This window comes from Lontra canadensis, unplaced genomic scaffold, assembly GCF_010015895.1.
Source record: "Lontra canadensis isolate GAN:19392208 unplaced genomic scaffold, GSC_riverotter_1.0 scaffold13, whole genome shotgun sequence".
Lineage (NCBI taxonomy): Eukaryota > Metazoa > Chordata > Mammalia > Carnivora > Mustelidae > Lontra > Lontra canadensis.
The window spans coordinates 3,275,155-3,293,736 of NW_022631007.1; the positions used below are offsets into that span (position 1 = coordinate 3,275,155).

General features: G+C 36.1%; 1 pseudogene; it reads right to left on the reverse strand.

Moving 5' to 3' along the window:
- Window positions 1-3,843: 3,843 nt before the first annotated feature.
- On the reverse strand, window positions 3,844-4,531 carry LOC116867945 (annotated as a pseudogene).
- Window positions 4,532-18,582: the final 14,051 nt, after the last annotated feature.

The following is an 18,582-nucleotide window of genomic DNA, read 5'->3' on the forward strand; positions in this document are numbered from 1 at the left end:
TCATATTTTCTATTTCTTCTTGAGTTAATTTTGGTAGTTTGCATGTTTCTAGGAATTTGTCCATTTTGCTCAATTATCTAATTCAGTGACATGCGACTGTTCACAGTATTGTCTTATGATGCTTTGTGTTTCTCTATGGTCAGTAATAATGTCTCCTGTTGTTCCTGCTTTTAGTAATTTGAGGTCTCTCTCTCTTTTTTTTTTTTTTTCTCTTTCTCTGTCACTTTATGTAAAGGCTTGTCAATCTTTCCAAAGAACCAACTTGTGGTTTCATTGACTCTGTATTGTTTGCGTAGTCTTATTTTATTTATCTCTGCTCGAATATTTTTTAACTCACTTCTTCTTTTTGCTTTAGATTTTTAGTTTGATCTTTTTCTAGTTTCTTAAGGTGGAAAGTTCTTATTGAGTTGAGATCTTTCTCCCTTTGATGAAGGCATTTATAGCTACAAATTTCTCTCTGAGCTCTGATATATTTTGGTATACTTTATTTTTGTCTTCATTCATCTCAAAGTGTTTTCTAATTTCTCTTGTGATTTTATTCTTTAACCTATCGCTTGTTTAAGAATGTGTTATTTGATTTCCAGATTATGGGTTTTCCAAATTTCTTTCTGCTATTAATTTTAATTTCACTCCATTGTGGTTAGAGAAGATACTTTGTATGATTTCAATCTTTTAAAATTTATTTATAATTATTTTGTGACCTAAGATATCTGTCTATCTTCGGTCTATCCTGGAGAATATCCCATGTACAATCAAAAAGAATATGTATTCTGCTATTATCAAGTGGAGTGTTTTCTATATATCTTGTTAGGACTAGTGAGTTTGTTTTTCTAGTCTTCTATTTCCTTCTTCATCTCCTGTCTAGCTATTCAGTCTGTTATTGAAAGTGGAGTGTTGAAGTCACCAACTATTATTGTTGAATTACTTTGCCCTTGAACTCTGTCAGTTTGTGCTTCATAAAGTTGGAAACTCTGCTATTAGATGCATATATACTTATAGTTAGTATATCTTCTAATGTCTTGACACTTTTTTGTTGTTCTTGTAAAAATCTGTGTTTTAAGTTCTATTTTACCTGATAGTCTCACCAGCTCTCTTCTGATTACCATTCACATGAAATTAACTATTTTCATCCTTTTGCTTTCTATTTGTGTTTTTTATTCCAAAGTGGTTCTCTTGCGGTCGACAGATAGTCGGATCCATTTTCTTTAATCCATCTGCCATCTCCGCCTTTTCATTGGAGAGTTTAATCTATTTACATATGATAAAATTACTGATAAGAAAGGACTTCTGCCATTTTGCTATGTTTTCTATATGCCTTACATCTTTTATTTCCCCAATTCATCCATTACTGCCTAGTTTTGTGTTAGACAAACATTTTTAGTAGACTATTTTGATTTCTTTCTCATTTCTTTTACCATATATGTTTTTAGTTAGTTTCTTGATTGTTGCTTTAGGGGTTGCAATTAACATCTTCATTTACAACTATCTAGTTTGAATTAATACCAACTTAGTTCCAATAATATATAATACATTTGCTCCTACATATCTCCACCAACCACCTTTTATGTTATTATTGTTACAAATTACATCTTTGTACCTGTGTTTGTAGCAACATAGATTTATAATTATTGTTTTATGTAGTAGCTTTTAAAAAATAATATAGGAAAAAATGTATAAGTTACTAACCAGAAACACATTAATACTGACTTTTATATATTTTTATTGTTGTTCTTTATTTCTTCAGGCAATTTGAATTACTCTCTAGTGCCCTATCATTTCAACCTGAAGGACTTCCTTTAGCATTTATTGCAGAGCAGGTCTACTGGAAACAAACTCTTTTTATTCTTCAAGGAATGTCTTAATTTCTCCTTCATTTTTGATGGATAGTTTTGGAAGATATAGAATTTTTGCTTAACTGTCCTTTTTTGTTTTCTTTTAACACTTGGAATGTGTCAGCTAATTGCCTCTGGCTTCCATGATTTCTGATGAGAAATCAGTTATTAATCTGATTAGGGATGACTTGCACATAGGAAGTCACTTCTCTCTTACTGTTTTCGGCATTCTCTCTCTTTGTCTTTGGCACCAAGCAGTTTGATTAGCATATGTTTTCATGTGGATCTCTTTTGAGTTTTTCTTATTTGGAGTTCATTGCATTTCTTGGATGTGTAGAGTTTAGTCTTTCATTAAACTTTGGAAGTTTTCACCTATCATTTCTTCAAATATTATTTCTAACCCTTTCTCTTTTATAGGAGTGATATTATGTTAGTATGTTAGTATGCTTGTTAGTATACTAACAAGTATGTTTGTATGCTTGATAGTGTCCCACTGGTATCTTGGGTTTTTTTCATTTTCTTCATTCTTTTTACTTTCTTCTCCTCATATTGTCTAACCTCAATTGATCTATGTTCAAGTTTGCAGACTCTTTCTTCTGACTTGCTCAAATCCATTATTAATCCCTCTAATGAGGTTTTTTTTATTTCAGTTATTGTAATTTTCAACTCCAGAATTTTTACCTGGTTACTTTTTATAACTTCTTTTTACTGATATTCTTTATTTAGTGAGACATCGTTTTCACCTCTCTCTTAATTTTTCATGCATGATTTTCTTTAGCATTTGAGCAAATTTAAAGTAGTTGATGTAAAGTCTTTATCTACTAAGTACAATGTCTAGGCTTCCTCAGAGACAGTTTGTATGCACCTTTATTTTCCCAATGTACAGACCATACATTCTTATTTCTTTAAATACCTTATAATTTTTTTGGAAAGCTGGACATTTTGAGTATTATTATGTGGCAAACTTTTTTTTGAAAAGTCCATTCATAAAACTTTTATTCCACTTATATGAACTTAATACATGTGTTCTTAAAAATTATGCTTGGATTGTTCATGAAAATTTCATAAAACATTTAACAAAGTTAGCCATCATCTCAAGTTATTTCTCTGTTAACTATTTTTACAGCACATGCATATTAGGCAAGTATAAAAAACAAACAAACACCCAAACCAAAACACACACACACACACACACAGAACCACGAAACCCTTTAAAAAAAAAAGTTAAAACCATGGAATTTTTATTTTGCTGCTGTGCTTGATATACATAAAGTACTAGATATCAAGCAATTCATTTTTACTTCATCTTTACTTGTACATTTGTTCTTAGGTTGCCTAAAACATTTAAATACAAATAAAAGGAGTGTAACAAAAATAATGAAAGCAAACAGCAGGTAATGTTACAAAAAATGGAATGTGAACCATTTCTGCCTTTATCCAGAGTAAATTGGGTGACAACTAAAGGAACACTTCTGCAACTGTAATCAAAAAGGTGTGCACATTAAGAGTGAGTATTCCATAGATACTCATGGTTCAATATGTAGTATCTACAGAATATCCATTTCTACTACAGCCTGGTAAGTGCTCCAAACCTTAAAGTACCCAGAAAAACTACACCTGTATCTGGAACAAATTATCCCTTTTATTCCCCACCAGGACAAACCAATAAGTAGGCAGTTTTCTTTGCTTAGATATGGAAGCAGTTTTAACACTGGCACTTGTAAAGCCACAATATATCAATAGTACTATGCCAAACATTTATAACTACTACAAAAATTACACATCCCCATATTGACCACTTCAAGATGAAAACAGAAAACTCGCTAAATGTTAACTTGCTCTACTCCCCTAATATTCAACGTAAAATTCACAATGGAAATATAGAAATCCAAAAAGAAGTAACATAAATTTGTCATAAATTGTAAACAGAAAACTATTTGTGGGACAGCATGGATGACAAATGGTCTACTATATAAATTTTAGAATGAGGCAGACAAATTTAGAAGACTGGTTAATTTTCTCCTCCTTCTGTTTCAGCTTTGTCTCCTTGGGTGTGCAATGTCTACAATGTCAAGTTGTCTCTCAGTAATTGCATTATTAGCTTGCTGTCTTTGCAAGAAAGCAACCTTCTCCAGGGAGGTCAGAATTTCATCATAGAACACAGAGAAGGTAAGGACCAGACCCAATCTGATAGGATGTGTTGGTTGCATTTCCTTTTGGCTGATTTCAAAAGCTTCTTGGTATACTTGTTGAGACTGATCTACAGTACCTTTCTTGTCATCACCAGCAGCAACCTCAGCCAGGTAATGGTAGTAGTCTCCTTTTACTTTCAAATAGAAGACTTTGCTCTCTGCTTGTGAAGCATTGGGGATCAAAAACTTTTCCAAAAAAGACAGTACATCATTGTAGACATCTCTTGGCTCGGTCTCAATTTTCTCACCGTATTCTCAAGCCATCTGCTGTTTTTTCTCAGCACCTTCTGTCTTTTGCTCAATAGTTGAGATGACCCTCCAAGATGACCTATGGGCTCCTACAACATTTTTATAAGCAACTGTGAGAAGATTCCTCTACTCATCAGATAATTCAGCTCCTTGCTCAGTTATACACTCCATACACGCTGCCATGTCTTCATATCGCTCAGCCTGCTTGGCCAGTTTGGCCCTCTGCATCAGCTCATTTTTATCTATGATTGGATGTTCTGTGTCCAGAGCGGGTGGCAGAGGACAGCCGGGGGCTCAGCAGTCTCTGGGTGGCAGCAGCAAGGCTGAGACTCTGTCCACAATGTTGCAATTCTTGAAACCAAATTCTCCCCCTTTCTCAGGGTTTGTTATTGCTGCTTATGGTGGCTGCATTTGTTTGTTTGAACTAACTTTGTAAAATCTGTATTTTTTTTTTGTCATATGTAGACACCCATGTCTCATTAGGTTACTTTAGTGGTCAACTAGTGATTTGACAGAGATTTCCTTAAACCTCTAGGAATCTCTTCCCGAACTCCCACCACCACCACCACCACCACCACCAAAAAACACCCAGTTTTTGCAAATAAACTTTGCAGAGTAAACCTTCATTACTCAGCTGGGCAATTTACAGCTCTGATCTAACTTTCACTTTCTGCTTGCACAGAGTCAAAAGCTCAGTGAAGGTGAGAGGTTAGTGCTTTCTGGAATATTTCTGAGTATGCATCCTATCCCATGTGCATCTAGCCTTGTAAGTAAGTTTTCAGTGTGTCTATTATTTCCTCCAACTATTATCCCTTGCTCCAAATGGCAGCCACTAATATATTTGCCTTTAAAGGTTTGTGACAAATGTCTCCATGTAGTCATCTCTCCACCACATGTCTCTCATGTAAAGAATTCTGAGTTAAGTGGAATAAATGCAAGTCCTTTGAGTTAGTCCTTCAGGAAACCACCATATGAGCCAAAACTCACAATCATAATTCTTTGAGAACAGATCTTCTCTGCATTAGCCAGCAGATTAGCTGGCTCTACATTAGCCAGTATGGAAACCCATACCAGGAGTTCAGGCTGCCTTCTTCAAGACCATTCTTGAGCTGGGGAGCGAGGTTGGGGCCAAGGGAAGCTAAAACACCATTAAGCTCTTGTACTGAGTTTCAGCCACCTTCTGCTTGATCAAATGTTTGTCTGGTTGCTGTAAACCTTTGGCTAGTTTCCAGAGTTCTAATAAGGTTGATTCTGAGAGAGTTTTGTCAGTTTATTTACTGTTTTTGTAGAAGAAGAGGGCCTTGGAGATGCCTTTCTTCTGTATTTACTGATGTTACCTAGAATATCCTCTTTTATATCACAAAAACAGCTGGGGTAGAGAAGAGAATTTACCAAGAAACTATTTTATTAAACATTGTAGTTCATAAAACAGTGAGTGACATCTAATTTTGGTATTTTGTCATATTGCTTATAGTTGACGTTTTACATGGCTGTAAATCATTTGGATGGTAGTAAAGTTTGCAGGTGTTATAGAGGCTGTACTATGAGAGAAAGCACACCCAAGTGTATCAACTGACTTGCCCCCGGGTTGGAATTTTCTAGTCCCGTGGACTCCATATTTATTGTTTAAATTCCTGAATTTAAAAAATAGGGCAAGAAGCTATTGTTCAATTTAGTACATATAATCTATTTTCACTTTATATCCAGGCATGTTTGTTTTATTTTGTTTTGTTTGTTTTTAACTCAATGCTCCAGTGGCACACCTCTCAAATGGAGTTATAAACACGGGGAATAGCTCTTTCAAGATAAAGAAAGAAAAGAAAAGGAAGACATAAAATGAAAAAAATTACATGAAATTATTTATTAAGTTGGAGGTGACAAGATTTAGATATTTAAGAACAATCCAATTCTGCTTAGTGATACCTATCCCACTTACCCATTTATCCCTCATTTTGCCTAACCATGTGTCTACAACCAAATATTCGACAACACATATTTGTCAGATAAATATTGTAGTTGTAAATGATGGGAATGCCAACTTCATAGTCTATAAGATACTCTATTCCCCCTCTGGGTGTGGATGAATAAACAATATCAAGATTATTTTCTGCGTGTCCTAGAATAGTAAAACAAACTCTGCAAATTAAAGACAATAACAGCTCCTTAAATTTATGAACCAATGATGAGTTTCTCTCATTTAAGGGCTTCTGTTTTCTTTATGAAGTGGAAGGTATCATTTGTGAAAGCGGAGTAGAGGTGGTGGGTTTGAAGTCCATGCCAGATACTGCTCTCTACACAAGAAATCTCATGACCATAACAGATCCTGAGGCAATTTCTTTTAGATTCCCATGATACAGATAACGAAATGTAGTCGTAGAAAAAATAATGTTTAATAATTTGCCCGAGGTCTCACATCCAGTAAGCAGTGAACTGGAATGTGCTTCTAGTCAGTCTGATCATAGAGGTCACATCCTTAACCATTACACTACCCTCTTGAGTTCAGTTTATGACTATGAACTTACGAGCACAGGCCTTTGTGGCTGTATGTATTTTCTCTCCCCACTGCTCCTCAATCCAGGTATGGGCATTTAAATATGGAATTCCAGATCTGGGTGTTTAACAGGCAGATGTATTAGAAAGAAAAAAAAAAGAGTAAGAGGATGAGATGAATGATAAGAGAAGGATTACAGTGCTAAAGCCTCGATAGCAAGTAGGGAAGAAGGGACAGGCAGGAAGTAGTTGGTAGCTGTGAAGAAGGACATGGGATTTTGGAAGTCTCAATGAGATCTGAAAGCAGGGGCTGTGGGAACAAGTAAGAGAGAGTTTTTAGGATGGGAGATGATGGTCAGAGAGTAGGTCCTTTTGTGTAAGGTCTCACATGTGAAACAATTTGGAGAGATAATAAGATGTACATTTTGGTCCTATGTGTGGAAGTCTGAAGATTACTGGAGATTATGGTCAAATGGAAATAACTCCAGAATTTGAGAGTTCAGATTGTTAAACTGGATGTTCACCTGGATGTTAAAGAACTGTAAAACATGGCGGATTCCAGGGAAGTGAAGGTCTTAGAACAGGTCATGCCTTGAGTTCATTCACTCTCTATCGGGTTGCCCCTCCCCTTACTTCCCAGTCATCCCACAGGCTTGTCCCTCATTTTCATGGCTGACTTAGAATAGCTGACGTGATATTATCAGTCACCATATTCCTGTAGTAGAATTTCTGTGATCCCAAAGAGTCTCATTTTTGAGGATTCCAATTCAGGGAGAAGAAAAGAGATGCACACATTGTTTAGTCACAGCATTTCTTACTTCCAAATATTTTACTCCTGAGCTTATCACTAGAAAGAGTTCTGAAGTAAGGGAGAGGGATGTGAGAGCTCTTGGGTTTTTATGCACAAGTTTTTGTTTTGTTTTGTTTTTACAATTTATTTGTTTCTTTGTTTTCTCTCTGCCCAGATTCAGATTTTTCCATAGCAGGAAGTTTAGTAAGGAAAGCACGCTTTGAAGATCTTTCTGTGCCCCCCAGCCCAGCATGCATTATTTACTTAAAAGTCTATGCCATTAGCCACAACCCTCTCAGTAAATTCCAGTGGTTTAACTTTCCCATAATTACACAATCCAGCTCTGTGCCATCCCTGGCATAGAGAGAAACTTGCCCTATCAAATCTCAGCTCTCATGGAACCATGGCTGACTAGTTGAGAAGTTTTTATTTGCTAGAGAAACATCAGTTCAGCCATTCTAAATGTAAGTTTTGGCAAATGTTTTCTGGAGCAAGGCACTGCTAATGCTCTGCCCTGTTCCATTACACCCTCCCTTTAGAGGCTTATCCGGGAATCCATACAGACCATGTGTGAGCTAGCAAGCCCTAAGGGGACTGGCAAACCCCCGCAATTACATGCAAAGCTGACAGGAACCAGCTGACAAGCAGGATGCACATGTGCTCAAGAGATGAGAACCATAAGGTAGGAGGGAAGGAGGTGAGCATTGCTCATCACTCTAAGCCAAAATGACAAATCAGTTGGATCCAGGATAATGCGGAAGGAAATGAGCTAAGTCCCTGCAACCCACGACTCATCCCTGACATCCTCATGCGACCTCCTCACCCATCACAGATTATCATTCTCACATAGCCGGATTAGAAGAATGAGCTTTCAATAGCTTGCGGCTCCTCATTCCACCATTGCTGGGACACCTGGGATGTGTTCTGGAAAGAAATTTACAACTATTCTGTCAGTGGCTATCTTGGGGTGTTTGACTTATGAGGAATTGGCATTCTCCCATCGAATTTTTAATTTTTCTATTTTTTCTATAATAAACATGCATATTATAAAAGAAATAAAGGTTTATTTAAACATCTCCCCCCACCTCCTTAGCTTAAAACTAGGTCCTTTTTTAAAAAGATTTTATTTATTTATTTGACAGACAGGGATCACAAGTTAGGCAGAGAGGCAGGCAGAAGGTGGGGGGAGCAGGCTCCCTGCTGAGCAGAGAGCCCAATGCGAGGTTCGATCCCAGGACCCTGAGATCACTATCTGAGTCGAAGGTAGATGCTTAACCCACTGAGCCACCCAGGCACCCCAAAACTAGGTCCTTTTATCACTTTATCTATAAGATACAGCAGACTTAAAAAACTCTTCTAGCAACTCTTGACCCAGGATTTCTGGCAGAAGGAGACAGGGTTTCCTCCATGGTGTCTCATTTTATTAAGTAGTGGCCCACACAGAGGACCCCCTAAGCAAATGCTAGAATGATCTTGGCACAGGACAGAAACATGAAAGAATGCACATCACCATCAGCAGCAACATCTTTCAGAAATCTCTTACAGAATTACTTGAAATAGTTAGCATCTGGCCTTTTAAAGAAGAGAAAAACTTATGTGTAAAGTAAACTAAATCAAATTCTTCTTATCACCCCACGTCCATCCAGATCATCTTTACTCACTGTCTAGTCACACACATCCCTGATTGTGAAAATCAAGCTTTCAAGAGCCAGGTTTTAACCTTTGTCATCATGCCATTCACTTCTATAAGACAAGATTCATGTATCTACAGCTCTGTAAAGGAAATATTTTAATTGTCATATCATGATTTGAGGAAGAGGAGAAGATGAGAGAGAGCTAGAAATAAAGTTTGGATCATCAAATATTTAATTTTTTTCAAAAGCATTCATTTGAAATGTATTCAAGCTTCCTAAAGCTAAAGTCCTGTGGATGCAATTTACCCTTAATTCTGATTTAAATAATATACAACCTGACCCTACCCTACCTTACTCCATAGAAAAAGGGAGTGAGGAAGAGCAGCAGGTGTGCATAGTGGATGTATAAACCATTATATGTGGAAACTTCGAATAAGTTTTAGTAGAATGAACCCTCTGTAGATTAGAAATGCACACTTTTTATTAATTTAGTAGAACTTTATAATCATCCTCCTTATCTCTGCCACAAGGGAGTTGTTTCTTTCTAAACTAGGACAAATTTACATAAATTAAAATCTTGCTTTGTTAAGTTTCAAGTTTCAGAGGGGAGGAAGGTGGGATCTATTAATAATCTACAATTACTAGGTATCTACTGTGAGCTAGCACTGTAATACTTGGTTTAGGGAGGTATCTCACTTTATTTTTGGCAAGACCTCTGAGTTGAGAACACTGAAGTCCAGAGACCAAGTGACTTGTCCAAGATGATACAGCTACTTAAGAGACAGGCTCAAATGCAAGGTCTATTGGAACCCAAAGCCCCCAACCTCTTTCTTTTTGGTCATTCTTAAGGATATTTGTTTTCTTTAGTTCCAATAACTAATGCAAATTCTGAATCATGAGCATTTAGACTTATGGGGGAAAAAGGTGCATAATACAAGAAAAGAAAGTCCAATAAATATAATAAATTCATCATGGAAACATTGTTCTAGCCTGATGACTGTATACCTTCAATATAGTGTTCTCTTTTCAAATGACAAAAGTAATCTATTCTAATGTTTAAATGTTTTTAAAACATTTTAAACGATTTCTCTTGAGGCTGTAATACCTTTTGAGAGGAACTTCTGGTATTGCTTAATCATGTACTTTTTCTTTTTCGGAGTTATAAGGACTTTTATGTAAACCAAATTCATTCGCATGCTCCTAACTTATTCCCCTTGCTCCCCATTTTCACTCACTTAGATGAGTCTAAGCCAGGTTTTCAAAATGGCTTTTCATAGTTTTTCATCTTTTGAGATGTAAATTTTAAATTTATGTCTTTGCTACCCCAGGCCTTCTCCCTTTCTAATTTATTTTTCATTTACTTCAAGCCATCAACATATCCCTGCCACCAAGTTTGATTTATATTGCCCAGAAACATAATCCAATCATGAATCTTCCTTGGGAATGCCAACATGGCATGAGAGAGAGCTTACTTTAATGATCTTTCTAGAGTTAGAAAACAAAAAGCAAAAAATCAGTGGGACTTTAAAAATACTTTCAAGCAAACCTTATAAGCTTATGGTAACGTAAGAAACCTGGCTCTTCCCTGACTCCAAAACTAAAAAAAAAAAAAAAAAAATTCTTCAGATGATTGTTCTTTGGTATTCTCTCGCAGGAATTAGAATTGGCCAGCTGAAGTTATAGATAAAAGACCCCAAATATCCTCAGTGATTATCCCACCTCCACTCTAGGTCCCACGTGCTTGCATCTCTAAAATCAGGCACTTCCCATTTTACCCGAGCTGGTGAACCTATCTGGTCCTCTATGCTATGTCCCACCACTAAATGAACACAGATGTCCCCCTGAGCCCAGGGTGTTTGTGGGGGTTGTTTGTGTTGCCAGTCATTGGGTCTTCAGCTAAGGAGCGTATTTGTTAGCAGATCATTGTGGTGTCTCTGTGTCACCATCAAACCTCAGCTGGAGCAGGAACCAAGGAGGCTTCAGTCCAAGAGTTCATAGATCTTCTAACCACCATTCTATACTTAACATGATTCAAATTTAAAAAACTTTTGGATTTGGTGTCTCTTTGTTCCATGGCTAGATTCTCAGGAAGGAATATCCCATTAGTTCATTAGATGATTACCCTGGGTTTCACCATTTGGCTCAGGGTTCCTGAGGCACACATAGGCACCAAGAGTCCAACTTCACATCCTGGGTGCTATGCCCTAAGAAGGGAAAATTATTCTACCTTCCTAAAGGGTATCTCACAGATGCAGGTTCCATGCACAGCATCCCTGAGTCTTCTGAGGCTTTCCAGAAAGGTGGTGGTCCAGAAGACATCTCAAGTTTAATTTATGAAGACTAAGTTAGCAGGTACAAAATTAGTATGTCAGTCACTAGAAAGCTCTATTTTTACTTAGTTTAATTAAACAAACACCAATAGTACACAACACTATGTTATATAACCCAGGTCTATCAAAAAAAAAAAAAATGAACTGATCCCTACCATCAAAGTAAATGCTTTCTGAAATTGACCTGGAAGTCTTAACTGATGGTCATTCATTTATTCACTCTTTCAACAAATATTTCCTGAGCTCCTACTATGTGCCAGGCACTTTTGCAGTTCTGAAGTGTTCATTAATGAACACAGGTGAGAAAAATCCCTGCTTTCATGGGATATTCATTATCAGATTTAAAAAAAAAAAAGTAAGTAAAAATGAAGAAATGGGCCCAAATCTCGGCTCTACCATTTATGAGGTGAAAGTTGTATTTCTGAATCTCTCTCTTATTCAATGTTCTCATTTTTAAACTGAGAATGATAATAGTACCTCTCCCATGGTATTGTCATAGAAGTGTATCTACCACATAGTAAGAGCAGCTATCATTATCATTATCATCAGCATCACAATTATAGGACTCTTCAGCCAGATCTTCATCCCCTTTGATGAGGTCAATGCCTAAGGCTACTCCTCTCTCAACCCAACTCTGCCAAGAAGCTCTTAAACCACACTAATGAAGACAAGGATGGTGTTTTATTTAGTTGCTCATTGTGTGTGTGAGGGACTGTATTAGATGCTGAGTTCCCCAGAAGCAGATGCTATGATGCATTTTGAGGTGCAACGTGTTTATTAGGGTTCATTACCTGTGAAAGGAAAAAGAAGGAAGTAAGATCGGACCATAAGGGAGAAGCTGAACCATAGCTCAAGCCCAGAAGATTGTCAGCCATCACAGAATGTTCTGAAGCTAGTATTGCCCATTTGAATATCCTTTTTTAGGCCAAATGTCTTTGTCTTTCTATCCCCACACTATCGCTCAATGGGGAATCTGAAATATTTAGCCAAGGTGTCTCAGTGTCTCCCACAGACTGAGCAAGTCCCAAATAAGAAAAAAAAATATGATCTTAAGCCCTAAAAAACTCACAGTTTAGGAAATGAAAGGAAGCTGCACAGATAATAATAACAGTGAAAATATGTTCATGCAACTCTAACAGAAAGATTATTTCTGGCTGAGATAAGAACAAAAAATAAAAGTATTAACTCTTTAGGCTAAGAAAATGTTCAAAGATGACTTGAGGAAGAAATTAATAAACTCTTGCATGATTAGTATATTAGTGGTTCTTATGCCTTTGGATTTTATTTCTTCAATTAAATTGACATGAGACTATCAGACAGTCTATACCAATACAACACAAAGTATGATCCATAGATTGTGATGGTCTGCAAACTGTTACCAGCTCTTAACTAGATAATTACAGAGGGTAAGAGTAAGCATTTCAAAAAATTTTTAGCAATTTGACATCGTAATTTCCTGTCTACTGGGGCTTATATTTTTGTTCACTAGTTTTATTTTGTTTTTGTTTTTGTTTTGTTTTACTTCATTTTAATTTTTTTTAATTTGAGTATGGTGGACACACAATGCTATATTAGTTTCAGGTGTACAACATAGAGATTCAATTTCCAGTATGGAGGGTCCTCAAAAAATTAAAAATGGAAATCTTGTATGATCCAATATTTTTTACTTTATTTTTATGGTAATCTATTTTTATTGTATTTTACAAAATGGTTATCTTTAATGGATTAGACTTTTTAAAAAAATAATACATGTTCCTTCACCATGTAGTTTAGGAGTCATGGAGAATATCGCATGTATCTTATTTTTATTAAACATGTTTTTTAAATTTTTAACAATATATTTTCTTAAATCTAAATTCCTGTCATGCTTATTGATTGTCAATTTGGAAGTAACAGTGTTTGTCATTTAATGAACAAGGGTACTCCTCCTATAAATTGCCTAAAAAGAGAATTATTTTTATGTTATAATAAGAAAGACATATTTAGTGTTTGTCTCCTGAAACATTTAGTCTCTGGAATGATAAGAATTACGTATGATCTGACTGGTGGTTGGAGACCCCAGACAGCTTGAGAATGGAAGCAGGTGATGAGAAAGACCAAGCCATGTTTAGGGAGTTGGAACGTTTGGTCCTATCCCCAACCTCCAGGGAGAGGACTAGAGATTTAATCACCAATTGTCACTGATTTAATCAATCATACCTATATAATGGAACCTCCACCAAAATTCTTGACAGGGTTTGAATAATTTCCAATTTGGTGAACATCTGGCTGGGAGAGTGGCTCCACCATCTCCTTCACCCTCACCCCTGCTTTTTGCATTGCTTCCATTGGCTGTTTCTAGGTATGTCCTTTATAACAAATAGATAAACATAAGTGAAGTGTTTTCCTGAGTTCTGTGGGTTGTCTAATGAATTATTATACCTGCATAATATATATACCTGCATATACAGGGAACCTCTGAATTTGTAGTAAGCCAAGTAGAAGGGTAAACTGTCTGCCCCTCACTTACAGCTGGCATCTGAGGAGGGAGCAGTCTTGAGGGGCTGAGTCCTTGACCTGTGGGGTCTGTGCTACCTCCAGGAAATTAATGTCAAAATTGAATTAAATGGTAGGACCCCAGTTGGTATCAGAGAATTAGAGAATCATAGAATTGGTTGGTGTCAGAAAACACCACACGTTTCATACCAGAAGTGACATCAGAAGTAGACAAAACAATTTTATATGAGTCCAACTTTCTACTAACTTTCATTTAATTACAAGAGATACTCACATGCCTGTGACATCAACAGAATTAAATAAAACAAAAAAAAATGATAAAGCACTAAGCATTAGTGAAGAAATAATTTTTTTATAAAAAGTAAATAATCCTCAGAATAAGTTATCAAGCAGGGGCTGCCTGGGTGGCTCATTTGGTTGGGCCTCTGCCTTAGGCTCAGGTCATGATCCCAGGGTCCTGGGATCTAGCCCTGCATCACGTGGTGGGATGCCCTGCTCAGAGGGGAGTCTGCTTCTCTCTTTCTCTCTGCTCCTCCCCACCACCCATGCTCTCTCTCTTTCTCTCTCAAATAAATAAATAAAATCTTAAAAAAATAAATTATCAACCATAAATAGGGGAATATGATTTAAATTTTTTTTTTCAACAGTACCTTCAAGCTGTAAAAGAAAAGCAGTGAAGATGAACACAGCAAACTGCACTGAGTTGAGCAGTTGCTCTTTCTACGGGCACCAAAATATCTTCCACTAGGCTATTCTTCTATGAGATCTGTTTCCAACTCTTCTAAAAACTTCCAGCCATCAAAAGTTATTATAATTTATTTTCATGTGGGCTAAAGGAAGGTACTCAAATATAAGAGAGGTATTGAATTAAAATCTAGCATACAACAACTTTAAACAAGGCAGTGGGAATATATTTGTAAAAAAAGGTCCTGAAATTTTTTTCAAAAATAAAATATGTTGGTAACATGACAATTCAACACCCCTGGTTTATAATTTCTAAAACAGAGCATTAAAAATGATTTTTAACAAGATGTTTTTTCAAATAACTAAATGTAGACTTGAGTATCTTAAAGAAACCCTAACAATCAAGTAAGATTTTACTAAATCAATACATTATTTGTTCTACAAAGGACTTCTACCTGCTTAAAAGAAACCATCACAGTTGCTTTCTTTTGCTTTGTTTACCTGTAGCCTCCTATAATATTGAAAGTAGAGGTGATGTGGTTTAGGAGACCTGGGAAAAGACAAAACCAAGAAATTAAAATCCCTTAATAGTTATTAAATGGGGGGCGCCTGGGTGGCTCAGCGGGTTAAGCCGCTGCCTTCAGCTCAGGTCATGATCTCAGGGTTCTGGGATCGAGTCCCATATGGGGCTCTCTGCTCAGCAGGGAGCCTGCTTCCCTCTCTCTCTCTCTGCCTGCCTCTGTCTACTGTGATCTCTCTCTGTCAAATAAATAAATAAAATCTTTAAAAAAAAAAAAATAGTTATTAAATGGAATAATAAGAGATTTTAAAAAGCAGCATCCCTATACAAATGCTATATGATCATTGAAAAACATAATTCAATTTTTTTTGTAAAAAATCTTTTCAAAGCCATATCCACAATATGTGTGTATACACATATTGTGGATATGCTGTAGGAGCCAGATGATTTTTAGATCCAGGTTCTGGGGGGAAAAAATCATCGGAGAAAAATCATTCTCTAACCTTGAAGTTAGTATTACTATTAGTAAATAGAATTAGTTTCAATTACCTTTGAATTGTGTTTTGGACACTGACAATTTTTAAAGTAAATATTCTCCCTTATTTTTATTGCTCATCATTTAGGAAAATCCAAAACCTTGGACATTTTAATAAATCATAAGATTTTTATTGTCAGAATATGAAATTTTTGTATTGAATTGAGAACAGAGAAAAAGGCCAGGATATTAAGTATTTGTTTGTGGGTCTCAAGTACTGTTAATAGAGATCTATATTCTGACTCTATAGGAATAAGAGAGTATATGGTAGTCACCCAATAAATAATTATTGATTGATTAGTGTGTGAATGAACTAATGAATAAATGAATTAATACCCTTAACAAGGAATCCTCATAAGGAATAAATTCTTTGTTAGACCTGTCTTTTGGATAAATCTAATTTTCTCGAAGGATGAATCAAGTCAATCTTATAGTATTAATGAATAACTATGTTTATATTGGATTCTTAAGATTTTGGTGAAAATTAATTTATTTTCCAAGATCTGACTGGTAATAAGGACAAAAGCTGGGTGTTTTCCTAGAATAAACAAGTTTAAGCCATGATCCCTAATAAGTCTAAAGCAAAAATCCATTTGCAAAACACAGCCAAGAACAATGGGCTGGATTTATCCACTAGTCTACTCATAGGCTACACCACTGGTATATTTTCTACACACACGTGCATAGAAACATACACTTATATTGGAATGAATCTGATCTACTCACATTTCCCTCCCTTATTCCAGTTTATTCCCTAAAGAGATGCGTGTGAAAGCCTGAAGTATTTTACTCTCCGAAGACAGAACAAACATTAAGAACTATAACTGCTGCTTGCCATCATTGAGAGGAGAGGCAGAACCCCTGATCCACACTTCTGCACTGTTGTTAAGCTCTGTCTCTTCCCTGATGGCCTCTGCGTGCTTCCCCCAAGTATCACTCCAATCTTCGCATTGACAAAAGCCATGATGTAAGACCCAAGCAGATACTTTCTTTTTAAAGAACCAAGACAGTTGCAGATCTTTTTTTAAAAGGAACACTTATGTTTACCACAGCCAGCTGCTGTTCAATTGTCCTTTTATGATTCTCTAATAAGGAATGCCTAAAGCAATCTCCTGTTTTAAGCATTATAGAATTACTGAATAAAAGTAGACATATTGGTTACCTTGAGTTCAATAAAATTTGCCACCCATTGATGTGTAACGCCAAGTAACTTGGTGTTTTAGAGTAAATGGAGGTGAAAATCAGAATTGGTGGGAATTCCCAACAGTATCAGAAAATTAAAAACCCAGATAAATACAATATGCTGGTAATGAGATGAAATTTGGGGATTAATTGGTCTTGGCTTCCTGAAATTGTGACCATAAAAATCTTAGGTTGACAGATATTATGTAATATTTGCCGATACAAAGGTCAAGCAATCAAATAAATTTAGGATGTGCTGGTTAGATAAACTAAAATCACAACTATGTTCTGTTACACTTCTCTTAGTCCTTAGTGGGCTAACATGCATAGGCCACCTCTGAGAGGGGCATGTAAAAAGTATATAGCACTCCAGAAAAAGAATGGGGAAATGAGAGAACATTTCACAGGATTATTTCATCATCGAATTCTTTCTTCCTGAAACATCTATGAACAGTTCCTGGAATACAGTTTGGGAATTGCTGACCTAGTTCGGTTTCTTCTTAGTAAAAGTGAAGAAAGAGACTTTGTGAAAGAAATATATGTAAAACTAAAAAGCAAACCAGCTACAGAACTAAATAATAAAATCAGAATTTCCTCCACTTTCTGTACATTGTTTAGGAAATATTAGAGGGAAGAGGGAAAATCATGATTAGTCATAGAATTATATCAGGTGAACTCTACCTACGATGACAAAAGTTACAAGGAATTAGAAATATCTACTTTTGTTTTGATGTTGACTCAATATATTTTTTAAATAATTGATCGATAATATAGAATCAGAAATTATAGATAAGGGAACGATTAGTGGTAAGTAGTTGGACTAATTATCATATTGAATCAATCTTCACAATCTCTGTAAGACAGCATATCAGTTTGATGGCAAATAGCAGAAAATTCAACAAAAAGCAGCAAATAGCAGCTTAAAAATAGAGGTTTATTTTTATCATATTTAAACCCATCTGGAGGTAGGGAGCAGGTCCAGACAAGGACCTGGGCTCTATAAGGATTTGGGCTCTTGCTATCTTCATGCTCTGCTTCTGTGGTTGGCTCTCATGGTCATGGTGACTCATCAGTACTGCACCTCTGGTATCTTATCTGACCTCCAGTATTGAAGGAGGGTATTGAGAAGGGAACAGAAAATTCATTCCAGCTGGGTCAGTTCTTTTTTTAATCAGAAAAACAGTATCTTTTCTGGAAGCTCTATTAAATAGTCTTCTGCTTATATTTGCTTGTATCTACTTGTCCAGAAATATCCCATAAGCAAACCTTGACATTTGCTTGGACCATCTTACATTGGACCATCTTTTCTTTTAAAGCTAGACACATTGTTGTTCCAAACCAAATCAATGCAATATTAATAAAGAGAAAGGACACATGGCTAGTGCCAAAGTCACTAGGGGTGTCTTCCCATGCAGGAATTATTATTCCTAATCTCATATAAGGAGACAGAAACTCCAGAGATAAATATTTAGTCAACATCACATAGCTAATAAGTGGATATCAGAGGATGAAGCCAGACCTAACTGGGACCTCAAAACTGGTATATTTAATCAAAATGTAGCTTCTCTAAGAGGTGAACAGAGGCAATCAGGAAGCAACTTTCAAATATAGCTATTGTGTAAAAGACCTACAGAATTTAGACAGGACA